The sequence below is a fragment of the Leptinotarsa decemlineata genome, unplaced genomic scaffold (assembly GCF_025532065.1).
Source record: "Leptinotarsa decemlineata unplaced genomic scaffold, Ldec_3_MD MMD2_tig00000505_RagTag_RagTag, whole genome shotgun sequence".
NCBI lineage: Eukaryota > Metazoa > Arthropoda > Insecta > Coleoptera > Chrysomelidae > Leptinotarsa > Leptinotarsa decemlineata.
This window is the reverse complement of record NW_027412549.1, coordinates 6,659,514-6,678,206: the sequence shown is the minus strand read 5'-3', so window position 1 is coordinate 6,678,206 and position 18,693 is coordinate 6,659,514. Positions and strand designations below refer to the sequence as shown.

General features: G+C 34.1%; 1 protein-coding gene across 2 annotated transcripts in view; it reads left to right on the top strand.

The window, feature by feature from the left end:
- Schip1 (Schwannomin interacting protein 1) overlaps positions 1-18,693 on the top strand; it is a 279,853-nt gene that overhangs the window by 153,343 nt on the left and 107,817 nt on the right. The gene's annotated exons all lie outside the window — the stretch shown is intronic.

Here is an 18,693-nt window from a genome sequence, read left to right as displayed (position 1 = left end):
CGCAATGTTCGACGGGGAAATTTGAATTTTTTTGCTGCTGACATTCCATTTTAAAAGCTTCTCTCATTTGATCTTCAGTCCACATACCTCTCTTTTTTGGCATATTTTTGTGAATAATTCTTCTTATTTTTCTGAAACAATATTTTGGTGTGACTGTAAGCCCCACATTTTAGACATATTAGATCAAGCCAAAGTAAACCATATCACTTCCTTTGAAGTTTCAACATCTTTCGATGTCTGCCTAAATCATGTAAGTATAAGTTTGAAAATGTCCTTATATAACAAAACTGCAGTAACGTTAGTTACAAATAAAAGTGGTAAACAACATAAAAAGTTTCAATTCTATTTTCTTAGATATAGTGTATTTTAACAAGCATCACCAAAGTGAAAACTTCAAAAGTATTTCAAAAAAATCAAGCACCTTAAGATATGTGATGGAATCGGTCGATACTTGATGAAAATCCATAACGTATTCAACAAACACTTCATCGTGAGATTTTCTAAACGTTTTACAAAAACGCGTGAATATATAAACATCTTCATCAACTTTATATTACATATGGGTACGTACACCACTGACCATTCATGAAAAACATATCCAACTTGTACGATATTTACTGTTTCCCAATATACTCCCTAGCAATTAGGAAGCTGATATATCGATAGCGGATCGTTGTCGTTTAATTTTATGTATGTCATCATTTTCTTGACGGCGAAGTTGTGAAGTTTTATGAAGTGTAATAAAACTCCCGTCGGATTAGGAACGAGAAGACGGGTAGCATGACATCGTTAAAGAAAATATTTTGATCCTTTTTCAACTACTTTATGGGTTATCTACATAACCTATCTTTATAGTTTGTTGATAAACTTTATTACAAACATATTCGTATCTGATACCGCTTCAGGAAGATAAAGGTTTCATGATTGAAATATTTATGTCGATTTTTTTAATTCCATATAAAATTATGAGCTAATTCATTGTAGTATACCTATATCTTTTAGTAATTTTTCGTGGAAAAAAACTGATAAAACTTTTTCACCCTCACCGCATTCAAAAAATATTTAATTTTATGTTTTCTGTTCTGTTTTTTCGTTAATCAACTGTTGCACCCCTACGAACGACAACCCTCAGAAGTCGAAACTTGTGCGAGCTAAGGATTAACGAGGTCTTACTTTTGAACGTGTGATTCCTAATACGGGTAAAAGTATACTTTTATGTCCGCCCCCTTTTATTTTTTGAACGGGTCAACTCAAAAAATTGAAATTTGGGATAATAAAATTAATGCATGAATATTTTACTTTGAAGTGAAATTGACAGATGAAACTTTCAAGATGACGACTGTATCACTTACTTGAAATTAGTGAAGTGCTTATCTTAAGTGCTCATTCTCTTCGTTTTATTATGCCCCTCATCCATAAGAATATAGCAAAATCGTAATAGAATATCTGACTGGTGAATGCGAAAGTAAGGGTTTGTTCTATTACTACAGATTGTTCAAAAAAATCACTAATCCATCTGATTAAAACACTCGAAAGAAATTTAATTTATATACCCGTTACAAAAAATTAGTGTTTTAATTTTTTCCTGCAAGTACCCACCTGATTTTCCAAAACACCCAATTTCATTCCAAACGTTGAGGACACATTTTTGTGAGACCTCGTACCTTGTAGCCAACTTACCCTCCGTTTTGTTTGGTGAGCAAGAGCAGAACTTCTACCCCCATTAGAGGTATAATAAATTTGCCATTTTATAGGGTTACCAAAAGTAGGGTGAATTGGTGGAGATAACACTGTTTGCCAAAAACTACACATATGCACACTCAAAAATGGGACAAAACTATAACATTTTTGATTTTTCTTCAGCTCTCATGTATTGATTACCTGAGCAAGAAATTCACTGATTTCATGGTTGCTACCTTTTGGACGCAATGTTCATTCCAACTTCTCAACATTATTCAACAAAATAATTGCAAAATTTTTTCGGCAATATATTGGTTTTCATTCTTGAAACATTGGCCCGGGTCTTTTCGCTTCAACCGACACAAAATCGCTCTTTATTGTTAAAAGACGGTACGGACTTCAAATTTTCAGATAGAAATGTAAAAGTTTTTCAGATATATTCCCAGCAGAGAGTAGCCAATAGATGGATTATCAGCAAAACGAAGATGAAGAAGGCTGCAGTGGGGCTGATTTAAATTAGTGTAATGATTGAGAATGTACGTAATCGAGATGGAAACACTTTTTCAACATCAGAATGCAAACTCTAAACAAGTTGGTATTATCATGAGATTAGGTTATATTAGGTCAGGTTCAAAGTGAGTGTGTCTATTCGACCCTCCACCGCTACTCGTTTATTGTGGCTCACACCTATTCACACTCGACTAAATAAACCCAGCTTCTTTACGAAGCCGATTAGTATGTATGGTGAGTGATCTTTCAGATCAGATGCTAAGACTACGGCTCTGCCGAACTCTAAAAACCTGATTCGGTCCTCAGGCAGGCACAAACTATGTGCTCTGCTGTTTCATCATTTTCCAAACAAGCGAAACACACTGTCTTCTGACAGTCCGAGTCTCTGCATATGATGATTAAAATGACAGTGACCTGTTAGACATCGTAGTTCATCCCTGCTGTAGTCCAACAACTGTTTGGTATCAAGCTTCGAAGGGTAAATAAACGCTTTGGTGTGAGCTAATCCTAGTAGATTCTGCCAGAAGTCCATAAATCTTCTTGCCATCCAGGTGTTCCATCTTTGTTTGGTAAAGCCTGAAGCGATGCCACTGATAGATTCTGGTCCACGACTGGGTTTGCAACTGCACCTGCACCAAAACCGGAAGGTGTTTTTGATCCATCTGTGAACCAACAACTATCTGCTCTTAGTATTCCTTCTCCCGAAGGATCCATTCCTTTCTACTCGGAAACAGTTCGGAGGCAGTTCGTATTTGACAGTTGGAGGTATGAAGTCAGAGATCATTTCCAGAATGCTGTAACTAATTGTAATTGTAATTGATTTGTGCAATTGGCAATGTGCACAAGTCTATATAGTCCATCTAGCCTCTCTCTCCAGAAAAATGTGGAGAGGAGGTAGATCTAGAAGGATCTACATGGCCGCTGACGATGTGGTACTGATGGCACCACTGTAGGCCAGAGAGCTTCGCCTGGACCATTTTCTGTAAAGCCTTCGGCCACCAGGCAATTGCACCATGAGTGATCATATTGATCTGACAATCATCACATGAATCCAACGAATTTGTTTGGGACTGAAACTGAAATGAAAGTTCAAGGTGAATCTTTTCATTTACATCTAGACGAACTATTACCTTCAGTAATGAAGGTCATTGAATGAGTATCATTTCATTATTTTCATCAAATGAGTTGCTAGTAGTCCTGTAAGTTTGTTGTATCCTAATTCATATGTTAATGTCTAATGACTAACCATATCTATATTACCCCTCGTTTCTACCAATAATTATTTCGCAAGTGATTAAACGAATGGCTGCTTGTAATAGGATTTCCTTCGTTGTTTTCAAAACCGCTCGTATACTTCAACAAGTGATGGGCAACCCGAAAGCAAACTGTAATAAGGCGTTCCAAAAATGTGTTTCACATATTCGGTTTCATAGACCAGAAACGTCTAGTGTCGCCTAAGATGCTTTAGAAAGTAGCCATAGAATCAATGAGGAATCCTTGGAATTGTCAAGGTCTATACATGATAACAGGGCGCTTTTGAGAGTTGAAGGATTTCAAAAGTAACACGATAACTGATCTATTGAAATCACTTATTCCCCACCAGAACAAAAATGCAGTCCCTTGACGCTCGTTCCGCTAACCAAGTTAGGAAATGAGTTTTATTTACATCCTGATGGTTACCGAGAAGGGTTTTTAATAGATTCATTTCACACATGAGATTCCAAGTTTTACTCATCACGATAGCTAATATTATAAATTATAGACACTAATTTGATGTCACTCATTCGAAGACCCTAGATGTATATAAAACTCTAGATGTATAAAAAAAATATATTCAATTAACTAGTTTAGTGATCCAATAATCTTTCCGAAGAAGAGTTAGTTGGGTAACAAGATCAATTTTTTCGTAAAAAAAACAATTGTTTTCCTAACGATGTTTCGAATCTATTTAAATTCTTCTTCAGGACTCTGTAACAATGAATTTTCATAAACATATCTCCCTTATACGATTGTACTTATACGATTATTATCGTTTCAATTCTACAAGAAATAAGGAGTTCTCAATTAAATTACTCACCGAAAAGTGGTTCCTTCATGTTGATAATATTACTATTTCGAAAACCATCAAACACATTAGATATATATTTAAAAAAATATATCATTGCAACAGATATACTTCCGAGACATGAAACCAACGAATGACTTTAATTGTGATTCTGATAAGGTGGTGTCTGTTTTTTAATCAATGACAGAAAGAAAAGAATGAAAAAAGGGTAAATTTTTTAGGTATTTTACTTATCAAATTGAAATATGCAGTATTGAAGCTACGACATCTCTTCTAGTGTTAACACTGTCGCATTTGAGGATATGTATCATTTCGCTCTAGATGTTCAACCATATTTATCCAAAAGACATCCAACTATTCGAAATGTTCAACCATGTTTATCCAGAAGACTTTTGAGCGAAATGATACATATCATCAAATGCGATAGTGTTAATACTAGAAGAGATATCGATAGCCTCAATACTGAATATTTCAATTTGATAGGTGAAATACCAAAATAATTTACCCTTTTTCCATTCTTTTTTCTTCTGTCATTGATTGAAAAACAAACACCGCCCTATCAGAATCACAGATAAAGCCATTCGTTTGTTTCATGTCGTTTTGTGGTGGTGTTGTCTTGGAAGTTTGTCTGTTGCAATGTTTTTTATTCTTTTTTGATATGTATCTAATATGACTGATGGTTTTCAAAATATCAATACTATGAACACGAAGAAAGTATTTTTCGTTGAGTTTTTTAATTAAGAACTCATTATTTCTTGTAGAATTGAAACGATAATAATCGTATAAGTTTTGTGGGAGATATGTTTATGAAAATTCATTGTTACAGAGCCCTGAAGAAGAATTTAATTAAATTCGAAACTTCGCCAAAAACAATTGTTTTTTACGAAAAACTTGATCCTGTTACCCAACCAATCTTTCTTTAGGTAAAAAATATACTTTGTTACTGTTCAGTCATCTTTTTTATGACTCCCACTTCACCAATCTTGTTTCCAGTACTAGTCTGTACAGATCCCTCACTGAATGTATGCCATCAGCTTTTTCATTTCTTGCGATATCTGAGGATCTTGGCACTCAGTATGCAGTTAATTTATTTCTGATCGCCAGTTTCCTTGATTCTTCACGGCATTTCCAAATCAGTGCTTTAAATGTAAATGATCATTTACAATGATATCAAAATGTTCGATCACCTTCCTCAAGCTATAAGAACCATAAATGCCTTAGCGCTCTTAAGAAGACTTGAGAGACTTGCTTTCTTTGAGACCTTATAACTTACGCAGAGTTATACGATGATAATTTTAATCGAGTATGACAAACTGTAATATCTACGAAATTTAATTTATTTGATTTGATTCAATTTAATTCAAATTGATTCATTTCATTTTATTGACCATCTTATATTATACTCATCATTTTGATTGTTTTCTAATTTTATGTATAATTTTCTCTCTGTTAGGTACGTTTTTAGCAGTTTATAAGCAACACCTCTGAATCCCATATTAAACAGTTTGTTCATGATCTTATCTACATTCACAGTATCAAATTATTTTCTAAGATCTACAAATACCGTTATTATATATTCGTGTTCATTCATTTCATAAGCGATATAGTGCAATAAGTCTGCTGTTGCACTCAGAGTACTTTTTTTTTCTTCAAAGCCATATTGATATGAGTCAAAGCAGAAAGTTTCATTAATAAATCTCACTATTCTGATTTCCAACACTTTATTCACTATTTTAGAAAAGAATCTTAACAGTGATATGGGCCTGTAGTTATTTAGCCTATCATGTTTTCCATTTTTATATATAGGTATCACTTTAGCTATTTTAATTTCCGGCGGAAAGTATCCTTTTTCCATAATGTCATCTATTAGCTATACTAGGTAATCACTGATTTCATCAATAATATGCAGCAAGTCCTCCTTAGTTATACCATCATATTCTGGTGCTGAAGCATTTTTCAGAGAGTGAATTTTTGAAATTTCTTTTTTATCAATAGGCTGGAGAAATATGGATTTATTGTTTTCCTGTTCTATGAAGATCAAATCCGTATCCTGTATATTTTCCGTGGTCTTTTCTTCTACCTCGGAGTAATACTTAGAGAATTCATCAACAACTTTGAGCTCATTTGTAATAGAGGTTCCATCTTCTAATGTTATTCTGTATATACTAGTTTTCCTTTTTGTTCTATTGATATTATGTATGACATTATTGATGACTTGCCATATCTTTTTGAATTGCTTCCTGCTTTGTTCATTTGTTTTTCAATCCAATTCCTTTTCAGGTACTGTCTCATTGTATTAACCTAATTTTTCAATTGATTAAACCTTTGTTGGTGTTGGGGGTTGGGCGATCCTTTTAGTTTTTTATATACTTTGTCTCTCTCCATGATTTTGTCTAAAAACTCCGATGTTATCCATTCATTTCTTTTTTTTACCTTCAGTATTGTTGTTTCTGTGCAGCATTTTTTTTTCCTCTACAATAATTTTTATGATTTCTTCAAAGTTTTTTATTTTCCCATTATTTAGTCGGATTCTAACATTCTCTTTGAATTTTTTGTACTAAACTCGAAATCTTTCTATTTTTACCAAGCTTAGTTTGATAGCACTTGGATCATCTATTGTGATTTCCATAATGTTATGATCTGAGAGACAAGTTTCCTTCATATTGATGCTACATTGTATTTTTTTCTTTATGAGGACATGGTCTATGATTGAATTTTTTGTCAGACCTATACGAGTAGCTCCCTCTAGGGCAATTTGGTTTTGTATTTCGAAACCATTACTTAAAATTACCTGCTTATATTCATGTCACCTATGATAATATTTTTTTCCTGATTCTATCCAAACCTTCCATCCAATTCAGTGATGAAATCTTGAACATTTTTTGATGGTGGTCGATGAGCTGATATGATATTATGATCTTGAATCCAGTCTCTTTAAGCGTTATTTTTGTTGTTTCACAGTATTGCATGTTCGAGTTTTCTCCACTATAAGTTATTTCCTGATGTACATATATAGCTGTGCCTCCACCTCTTGTATTTCGACATGTATGTATCGCTTCAAAGTTTGGGATGTTGAAGTATTGGGTTCTATTTTCATATATCCATGTTTCTGTTAGAACTACTGAGTGGATTTGTTTCTGTGTTGTGTTAATTAGGCTTTCCAGGTCTTCCAGTTCGTTCCTTAAGCTTCTTATATTTATGTATAGTATGTTCATCTTATTTATAGTTGCCATTTTGACACTTTTTTTTCTTTGTCACTTTTATTGGTATTTGTTTCAGTAATTTTGCAAGTCGTTCTCAGAGTGTATCCTTTTTGGATTATCTGTATCACATTTTTTCAGAAATATTTCACCTCGAATGCAGTACGCAGCTTTGTAGTTTTTTTCGGTTCTAAGATCTCTTACTTTTTTGAAGAGCATTTGAGTTTACAAGGATATGTCGTCATTGAAGTAAATATGTCTGTCGGAATTTAACTAGTATTGGTGCACTATCTTTTTTATTCACTCTAAAACTGGTTTCAATATCTTCTCCACTCACTGATACACCCATTGTATTTGCAATATCCATCGTGATTTGTTGGTGTCTTTGTTCTGCTGTCCTGGGACTCCATACAATATTAGATTTTTTTCTTTTTCCTTCTAATGCTACCAATTAAGTTTATTTTCTAAGTGTAGTATATGTTGGTTTAGTTCATCATTTTTTTTTGTAATTGATTTTAGTTTCATTAATACCTCATCAGTGATTTTTTTCTGACTGTGAAATGTCTGACATATACTCCACCGATTTCTTCAGTTCTTGTATTTCCTCTTCTAGGTGTTTCCTTATGGCCTCAAAAAACTCTTGGAGCATTTTACTTAGGATACTTTTTAGGTTCGCTTCATCTAGAGTTAAATTTGTGTTTATTTTTTCAAATGTTTTGGTAAGCATAACCTCACTTTTAGTACTTGTATCATAGCATACTATTTCTCCTTTGCAATTCACTGCATTTGCCTGATTTGCACAGCTTGGATGGAGTGGTGGTGATGCACAATTTTAGCAGTCTACCGAGTTTGTAACTTTTTTTACAGTGTTTACAGCATTTTTCATTCTCTAAAGATTTCACGTTACTTTGACTTGTTGACATTTTTTAAGATCTACGCAATTAAGAAGACACGGAGGCCAAGCACATCCTGCTCATTATCGTCTTAATACGGTTATTTGTTCCACACTGTTTTTTTTATTCCGTGCTTCGAATAATTGTTGGATGATTCACCAAAAAAAAGTTTACGAAATCTGCAAGAAACTCAGTAAGCCGGAGAATGCACCAGTCACGTTCAGACAATAGAATGTTCTAACACGATTTCCTTGCATTTCCTCCGTTCCACATACCAACCTAATCTCATTCGAATGAAAATTAGCACTCAACCGAAGTGGTGAACGCATTTCCTCCCGATATAATTAACAAACCATATTCAATTAGAAGAGTGCATCCGGCTGCACATTTGCATCTATGGTGGCTTGAGCGCTGCTCTAATCGAAGAATATCATAATTAATAATGGTGTTGATCCATTTACTTGTTCCTATCGCCGAATTCTAACGAGAGAGAAACCAAAATTTGTTTAACGATAGCGTAGTTAGTTAATGCGTCTGTCTAGAGAATAATTACGTTTTTCATTAATTTGCCTGCAAACTGCAAATTCGACCTTTTTTGTGTAAAAATACTATTATGGAGAAAGTATTTCACTATTTCAATTCAACTAGCATCTTCTTCATATATAAGGTTGCTGAAAAATCTGAAAATGTTAGTATAACTTTCTGTAAGGTCTGTTATCAAGTTGGTCTTCGGGGTTCTACAAAAATTGTTTGTTATAGATAGATAGATATGTTTATTCGAAGAAAATTACCATAAATACTAATCACTGAAGCTGAATCGGGTACAGCTTGTACATGATGATGTGTAGAATTTTTTAAAACTTGTATATTTGCAGATGTTGATGTAACGTGTGAAGAAATAACATGAGAAGTAAACAGATTTACTGGTTAGGTGATGCTGGTTAAATACAGCAAAATTGAATAAGACACATGAACCAATTCTCAAGAATAGACCAAAAGTTATCTAATATATTTAAAGTATATGTTGAACTTTATCTTGTAGATGAAAACGTAATTATAGAATATAAAATGCGAATAAAAACGACACTATAAAAATGTAAATGTAGAAGTTGAACGAATAAATAATAAAATATTGATACAAAATATTGAAAAAGTTAAATGGAAATGAAATCAACATAATACATAATAATATAGTATAAAAATACAAGTAATGATGAAAAAAATATCACAAACTGTTGAGTTTATTCAGTAATCGGGAGTGATTCTTTGTAATTTATTGTTATCTACATCGTGTAATATCGCTCCGTGTGTCGTAACCATTTCTTTATATGAGTTTGGACTCAAAAATTCAATACTACGTTGCCCCACGCTTTTTTCACATTTTGGCACTGAAAGTTTTTCTTCTCTGCTCCGAGTACCATGAACATGTTCGATAGGATCAACTTTAATTTCATTTTGGTAGATGCCAATTATGATTTTGAGACAGAAGAGTCATTTATACCTCCCCAACCTAGTATCCCGTACTAAAGTTGAGACTGTATCAGAGAAAAATAAACGAAGGGATTATTTTTTAGGAGTGATTAATTTTTGGAAAGAAAGTTTTTGGCTTTTTGCTACTCCAATTTTATACAAAATAATGTGGGAATCTTCCAAAGAAAGCAAGGAAGTAATCAATTTGAAAATAAGTAACTCTATACATGGATGTGTAGATCATGCAAAGGAGCAACTTTCAGATGCAAATTGATCACTTCTAAAAATATAACCCCTTCAATTCAAATAAGATTCCTCTTGGCTGGGATTTAATCAAATAGATGAAAGAATGTCATTACGAGTTCATCGATGACATAAGTATATCAAACTCATTCCGTGACATTGAAAATCGTAATTCATTAATGAATTGTGTGTATTTTCTATAATGTTATCCAGATTGGTACTGAAGAGCCCTAAGAAAGTGTCTTACGACGAAACATCGATGTCTACCAGTGAGGATGACAGTGTTCCATGTAGGTGCAATTTGTTACCATTCATTTAAAGTAGAACTGCCGTGAATGATATCTGATTTTATTCCATAACGAATGTTTGGAATACAAACTGTATAATTCAGTGTTCACTGAATTTGAGAATTTTCTCCTTTCCTTGCATTTCGAACACGCCGGTTTTTCATTTCCATCCAAAGTTTCTTCTTTTGTGAACGAATCCAAGCATTGCCACAAACTCAATTGGTCGGTTCTTTGTGTTATGGAGAAAGAAAAATATTATCTTAATAATGTTATATTCAATACTTTTGTAACTTACTTCAGTTATCATCGACCAATCGTCACACTAATACCGTCAGAGACAACAGCGAATATAACTATTACCGAAGTCACTGATTGAAAGAGTTGAGTTGTCACAATTTGAAGTGGATTTTTGAAATTTTAATTTTTGTATTCAATGTCATCATTTTCTGGAAAAAATTCGTATTTTTTTATTTTCACATTATGCCATCTTAGTTCCTGTCGTAATATGTTCTTTCATGCATATCACTTACACAAAATGTTTCACATCTGCCAGGCGTCCCGTGACGGTTCACATTTTTTTGTTCATAGAGTGATTAATGTTAAATCGTTTAATGTTAATTTCATTCTCTCATCTTTCCCTTTCGTTTATTCGATTGTATTTCTCTTTTAGTCACATATTCTCACTCAAAAAACAAAAACTAGTTCTCTGCGTCTGTCAGAAACGAATACAATTATTTTATTCTGAATAAGAAAGCAATCCAGCCATACAACCGCACCACAAGTTACTTCAATATCAATATTAAGCTTCGACTTAATTACGAGGAGTTTTAGAAAGTTTCCCTCATTTTTATGTTGGCATTTTCCTCTTCCTTGGAACTTTTACGGTCATCTGAAGTTTTACATCGTGTTATCGATATCGTTACCGAATACGGATGGAATTCTCAAATTTTATCGACTAATAAAATTTGCAAAAACATGAGAATGGCTTTCCTATCACCCTACTTCGTGAAAGTGTTTGGAAAATATTAGAACATTCTTTATAGTGGTTGTTCCCTGAGGGCCAGAACTTCTTTATTCGAAGGCATGTTAAGGTTCAAGAAAGAAACGTTTTATATTTCTTTCAAATGATATAAGCCAATAACAATGAATATGTAAGATTTCAATGGATGATTGTTGTATCAGTAAAATATTTGAATTATTCATATTTTTTTGTCTTGAGAACTTGTTGCAAATTGATATTAATTTATCGGTCCATACACCAAAATATAATACAATTTTACAATATTTTACTATTTTATAGATATTTTTGGAACCACATACGTTTTTTTTTATTTCATATTCTTTTTCAATATATTCATCAATTCAAAATTTCACCAGGCACTAAAAGCACATAGTTATGTAAGTAAGTTGGTTTATAAAATTATATCATTTGGGGTTCAATGTTTTCCTCTTAAGTTGTCACATAAGATATATATCTATATATATATATATATATATATATATATATATATATATATATATGGCACTCAAGAAAGTGGCAAACCATAGACACACGTGTTTCGGGCTTTGGGCCCATCATCAGTATGCTGCAGCCAAGTGTAAGAATGGACAACACTTGGTTAACAAAAGATAGAAATACAAATGCACGGAGCCACCAGCAGGAGCCAACCGCACATTTGTGGTTTCAGTTGATGGATCTTGTGTTTACCAGAAAACTATCAAAATCACCACGGAGACAGCTATAGCTACCTGCGTGACATTCGGGTCCAGGAAATTAGACAAATATGTAAGTTATTGAGTGTCTGGATATAGGAACAGAAGTTAATATCGGACATGGCACTCAAGAAAGTGGCAAACCATTGACACGTGTTTCGGGCTTTGGGCCCATCATCAGTATGCTGCAACCAAGTGTAAGAATGGACAACACTTGGTTACCAAAAGATAGAAATACAAATGCACGGAGCCACCAGCAGGAGCCAACCGCACATTTGTGGTTTCAGTTGATGGATCTTGTGTTTACCAGAAAACTATCAAAATCACCACGGAGACAGCTATAGCTACCTGCGTGACATCCGGGTCCAGGAATTTAGACAAATATGAAAGTTATTGAGTGTCTTGATATAGGAACAGAAGTTAATATCGGACATGGCACTCAAGAAAGTGGCAAACCATAGACACGTGTTTCGGGCTTTTGGCCCATCATCAGTATGGTGCAGCCAAGTGTATGGATGGACAACACTTGGTTACCAAAAGATAGAAATACAAATGCACGGAGCCATCAGCAGGAGCCAACCGCACATTTGTGGTTTCAGACACGAAACACGTGTCTATGGTTTGCCACTTTCTTGAGTGTCATGTCCCATATTAACTTATGTTCGTATATCAAGACACTCAATAACTTTCATATTTGTATAATTTCCTGGACCCGGATGTCAAGCAGGTTGCTATAGCTGCCGTGGTGATTTTGTTTGATAGTTTTCTTGTAAACACAAGATCTATCAACTGAAATGTTTTATATATATATATATATATATATATATATATATATATATATATAATATATATATATATATATATATATATATATATATATATATATATATATATATATATATAAATACAATCAGGTAACGACTTGATGTTTCGTTCAATTCATCTTCTTCAAAACGTAGAAACTCTCAAGAAACTTCTGAAAAATCGGATACCTACCTTAGACATGTGCAGCAAATATTTAATTTTTACGACTTCCAACGAACACAGCATGACTTTTATTCACCTTCCCGGTCGTGAATCGCACACTCTATTTTTATTGTCGCACTTTTCACTGAAACGAGACATCAAATTTCGTATTTTAATGTTCCACAATTTCATGCACTCTAGAAATATCTGTCCTGCAAGGATACCGGAATATTTCATTTACAAGAACATACTATACAGGATTTCAAAGAATTATACTTATAGAAAAGAAAGTTTTTGACTTTCTACTACTCCATTTTGAGACAAAAAAATGAAAAAATGTGGGAATCTTTTAAAGAAAGGAAGGAAGCAATCAATTTTAAAAGTAGTAGCTGTATATATACGTGTGTAGATCATGCAAAGAAGTAACTTTCAGACACAAACTGGAAGAAAAAGCCCACCTAAAACAGTTACTTCCATATGAACATTGAATTACACGAAAGAAAAATTCTTTCGAAACAAATACTTTCATATGAATACTGAATTATACAAAAACACTTCTCTCTACTCAGTTTGTATTCCAAACATTCGTTATGGAAATAAATCATTCACAGAATTTCCACACAATATACTAAATGAATGGTAAAATTTCACTTAGTTGGAACACTGTCATCCTCACTGGTAGATATCGATGTTTCGCCATAAGACACTTGCCTTAGGGTACTTCAGTACCAATCTAGACAATATTACAAGAACAAACCATACAATTCATTCATCAATTACGATTTTTTTTCAAGATGGAGTAGTAGAAAGCCAAAAACTTTCTTTCCCGAAAAATTATTCACTCCTAAAAATATAACCCTTGCAATATGAACAAGATTCCTTCTGGCTAGGATTTACTCAAATAAGTGAATGAATGTCATTACGATGTCATCGATGACATAAGTAGATCAAACTTATTTCGTGACGTTTTTTTAGACATCTCGAAGGCGTCGAAGGCCTTCGAAGGCCGCGTGAAGATATCCCTCTACGCCGATGACACGACTCTCCTCTCATCTTCCATGAGTCGGGAGCTCGGGATCGTCTACATGCAACGTGCATTGGACGACCTCGAGCGCTGGTACCTCGAATGGAAGATCCGAGTGAACCCGAAAAATACTCAGGCGATAACCATGAGAAGAATATCTTCTCCGACCATAAAAGTGAGTATCTTTGGAAGAGAGATTGACTGGCAAGCGTGGGTAAAGTACCTCGGTCTTCTAGTAGACCGTAGGCTCACCTGGAACCCGCACATCACAACCGTGAAAGCAAAGATCGAGGGTCGGATCAAAAGTCTGTACCGTCTGATCAAGAGACGATCCAAACTGAGCCTAAAGAATAAAATTACGATCTTCAAGCCTGTCAGCATGTATGCTTCAGGCGTCTGGGGACAAGCGGCCCCGTCTAACATTTCAATTCTGGAGAGATTACAAAATAAGCTAATACGGTGAATGATCCGTGGTTCGTGTGGAATCAATCCATCCGCAGAGATTTGCAGCTGCCTTTCATCAAGCAGTCCTTTCAGTCGAGGAATCGGCGAGTTTTTGATTATGCAGAAACTCACTAAAACCCGTTAGTTAGGGAAACTATTGATTATACTGTAGACGACCCCTCCCGATATAGAAGGCCTCGACAGTCTGTCGAATGAGGCCCTCATGTCCCCCGTTAATGGACGAACAACTATTCTTCCAACCCACCCCAGCCAGGTAGAGGTATATCGTAAAGGGCGGTATTGATGACTGAGGATTTTCATATCGCCACCACCCCTCAGTCATGAACCTATTTGTCCTAACAAAAATCAGCCGCAAGGGTAAGGGAGCTAGGCTCCAACGTGTCTGAACTGAAGATGGTTGTCGATAATGTCCAGTTATCACCCGAAGCTATTGTATAGCGAAACGCGTGTCGCGGTTTTTGTAAATCCCTTTATAGTGGAAATCATACAATAAACTGTATTAATTAGTTTTTTTTGTTTATTAATGTTCATTGCCTCTTCTTTTCCATTGACAGTATACCTGTTTTTTAAATTTCCATTGCCTCTCTATATAGTCTTGGATAGTAATTTTGAGTTTCATCGAGTATTATTTTATCTTCGATTGTAATAATGTGAGTGCCTTCTTTGTTAAGAGCATATACTGAAAACGAAAGTTTCCACTTTTTTGTTTCATCAATACTTTTGCTGTTATATCGAAAAAAGGGTTACAAGGATTTTTTTTGATATGGACTGAGTTACGATAATTATTCGACAGAAAAATAATGTTTAATGGAAACTACGGTTTGTTTGCAAAAACAACCTTATTGAAACTGCTGAGTGGCAGGAGCATGTACAGTGAGAGGAGCGACCTAGACTCGGTATTCAGGTGCGCGCGCCGTTTGAACTAACAGTAAATAACATATACATGGTGTTTTAAGTATACTGCATTACATAGATTCAGATAATGGAGGTATTGTGTAATATATTATGATATATGAATAATATAGGAAAATTCCACCTTCAGAACAGTTCTCATCATATACATTTTTACTCATTTCATATCACTTAGAATTGAGACATTGCATCAAAAATTCTTAATGTTAATCGAAATAATAAACCCTATCTCTAGTTTATGATAATTATTCACTACATAGAAGGCAGTTCGCATGATTCAGTTTTCCACATGCACGTCCGAATATGAATAATTCATCGAGAAGCTCATTACAATACAAAATGGTATTTGCAGATCGAATTCATTCAACCAAAGTTTTTACATTGTAAAGGATTCGATTTCATTTATAATCACAAATAAATCACGTGCTTAATTATTTTATCATATGTCGAAATGTTTTTAAATTGAATTGAAAGTGAATCCATTTCCAAGTGGCTATATGAGATACATTTGTCTCCAACCTCATTCCGACGGAAAGAAAATAAGCTAAAATTAATTTCATTTGGTCGGACTGACTACCGATAAACTGGTTTCGGAGTACTTGCTCCTCGCCAGTATCGAAACGGTCTTTTCAGACGGAGTGAACCGTCCAGTGGCGTAGCTTAGGCAAGGGGTGCGGCTCGCCTCGGGGTCACTTTTTAGGGGGCGGCAAAATTTCACAGTGAATAATAAAACATATTTTGTAAATATTTGAACCATTTCGATCGATTGAAAATATCACGGAATTTTTAATTATTCTTATTCTGTGACGAATTCGGGAAATCCCCTTTCTTTGAATGATATTTTGTAGCGAATGGTAACACCGTCTATACTGACTTGCGGGGATTTCCCAAATTTTATTTTGTGCTTGGATTGTTTATAACTTATAATCAGCGGGAATGACTTCTATTACATATTTATTAAGTTCAATATTGTTTATTACACCCCTTTAAGAAAGTACGCGATGCTTTGACAATTCAAAGAAAGTTTTATTCCCAGATCTTCAGTTGTTTAGTTCACACTGTATCGTAACTGTGATTTTTGCCTTGTTCTCGACTTTGTTAATTCATTTCTTGGGTATTGAATTACTTTAAGCAGAATATAATTAATTTAAATGAAAATAGACCATCTTAAATACATTTATAAATTATCGTTATGATGTTACTTAACTAAATGTAACACTTACGAAGATGTTAAAATATTGAAAACCATCGAGTTTACCTGTTTCCCCCTCCCAACTAGGGTCAGAAAAACTATGATTTCCAAAAAAAATTGTGCATCGGGAATGGTTTATAAACCAATTGATTTCACCAATGTCGAGTTTATCAGTTAACAAATTTGGCTATCTTGTCTATTGAACAAGAGGTGTGTGATGCTATATACATTGATGGTGCAATAAAAGATTTTGCTCTCAAAAAAAGTAGACGTCTGAATTTTTAATTAAAACCAAAGATTTTGTTTTTAATTCTAACAAGTACCTACCTATATTATTCTTCAAAAAGATATAAATATAACTTAATAGTATCATCCTAGTTCTAATTAAAAACTGATTTTCGTTTTATATTCAAATCGCTAATTTGTTAATCATGTCGAATAAATAATACCTATGTACCTGTTATATTAATGGTTGAAGTAAGAATTTTTGTATTGATAAACGTGATTGTAAATCAAATAAACTTTTTTATTTAAAATGTAACTTATATAATGCAAACTAATGATGAGTATTTTTGCCGAAAAGAATTATATAGAATTATATTATATGTATAGTATACATTAAATTGAAATACCTGATTGAGAAAGCGGCAAAATTGTCTTTCGCCCGGGCAGTCGATACCCACGCTACGCCACTGGAACCATCTGAATAACTTCAGCTTACTGCACATCATTAGCTGTCAGTTGTTGTTTTTCCGTCGGGTATCTGCGTATCTGCCACACATACCTACAAAATCATAGGTTCACATGAGCGGCAAGGGTAAGGTGTTTTCACCTGAACTTGAACATATCATATGCACCTCTCTGAAATATGTTTATTGTTCTGACTCCCACCCCGGAGAATGTGTTTGTGGAGTTGTTTGCGGACTTTGTCTGCAGGTGGCGCAGTGGTACATCCTACTGAATCAACTGCAGTTGAAATTAATTTTGTCTGTTTGGGATATCCAGAAAACTTGAAATTTGCTTTCTTTCTATGTTTATCACGTGTATACCCAACTAGTCAAGTTTCGGATTTATGAGCATTCATTAGTGAAAATGTCTAGATGGTATCAACATTTTCGATATTCTTCGAGTGGCAAATTATCGACAAAGCTCTCTATTCTCCAAAATATTCAGATAAATTCTGGGTGTTATATATCGCTCACCTCAATTTGTTGTCCATTAATATACAGAAGGCATTAAAAGTAAATTTTTCTTGAAATCCGGATTCTTTTGTGACGTAAAAATTTTCACTGGACCAACAACGACAATTTTCTGAAAATTCCTCCTCTCGAAAATTTCAATTCATCAGTCCAAATAATTTCATTTAAAAAAATGAATCTTCTTGAACGCGAATCAACATTTCACAAAATTCAACTCTCCGTTGAGGGTCTTAAGGCTTCATTACTTGATTTCTGATGAATTTATGTCTTTTCATGTATTATCATGTATATCATGTATTTTATGTCTTCGTAAGATTCTTTGCACCGATGAATATTTCATACCCAAATCTTCTTCAGCACTTCTTATCAATCTGGTTGCCTTCAGAATTGAAATTTATTGAAATCGTTCTGGATTTGTATACATTTCTTGAGGTTCATTTGCAATAGATACCTTTCCTTGAACTTTCTACATGTCCCACTGATAATTTTATCACACTGTACAAAAATAATAAACAAATTCCTAAGAACATCGTTTGAATAGTTTTGTTGCATTGTTTTGGAAGTATTTGAAACTTCTAAAGTGACAAAAATGTCATTATTATTAAGAGAATGTCACAATGTTGCTGTCAAATAGTAGATAATCATGGCCTGCTTACAAAATACCGAATGTTAATACCATTCTGAAGGGACATTTTCAGCTATAATATCCCAAGGACATTGATAACTAACGAAATAATTTTATCACAGTTTTCGAAAGCACGTTATTTGGTAACATCCCGACGCCGAAGGCGGAGGGATGTTACCTAAAATAACGTGCTTGAGGAAGTTCTGATAAAATTATGAGTTATTTATCAATGTTCGAGGGATATTCGGT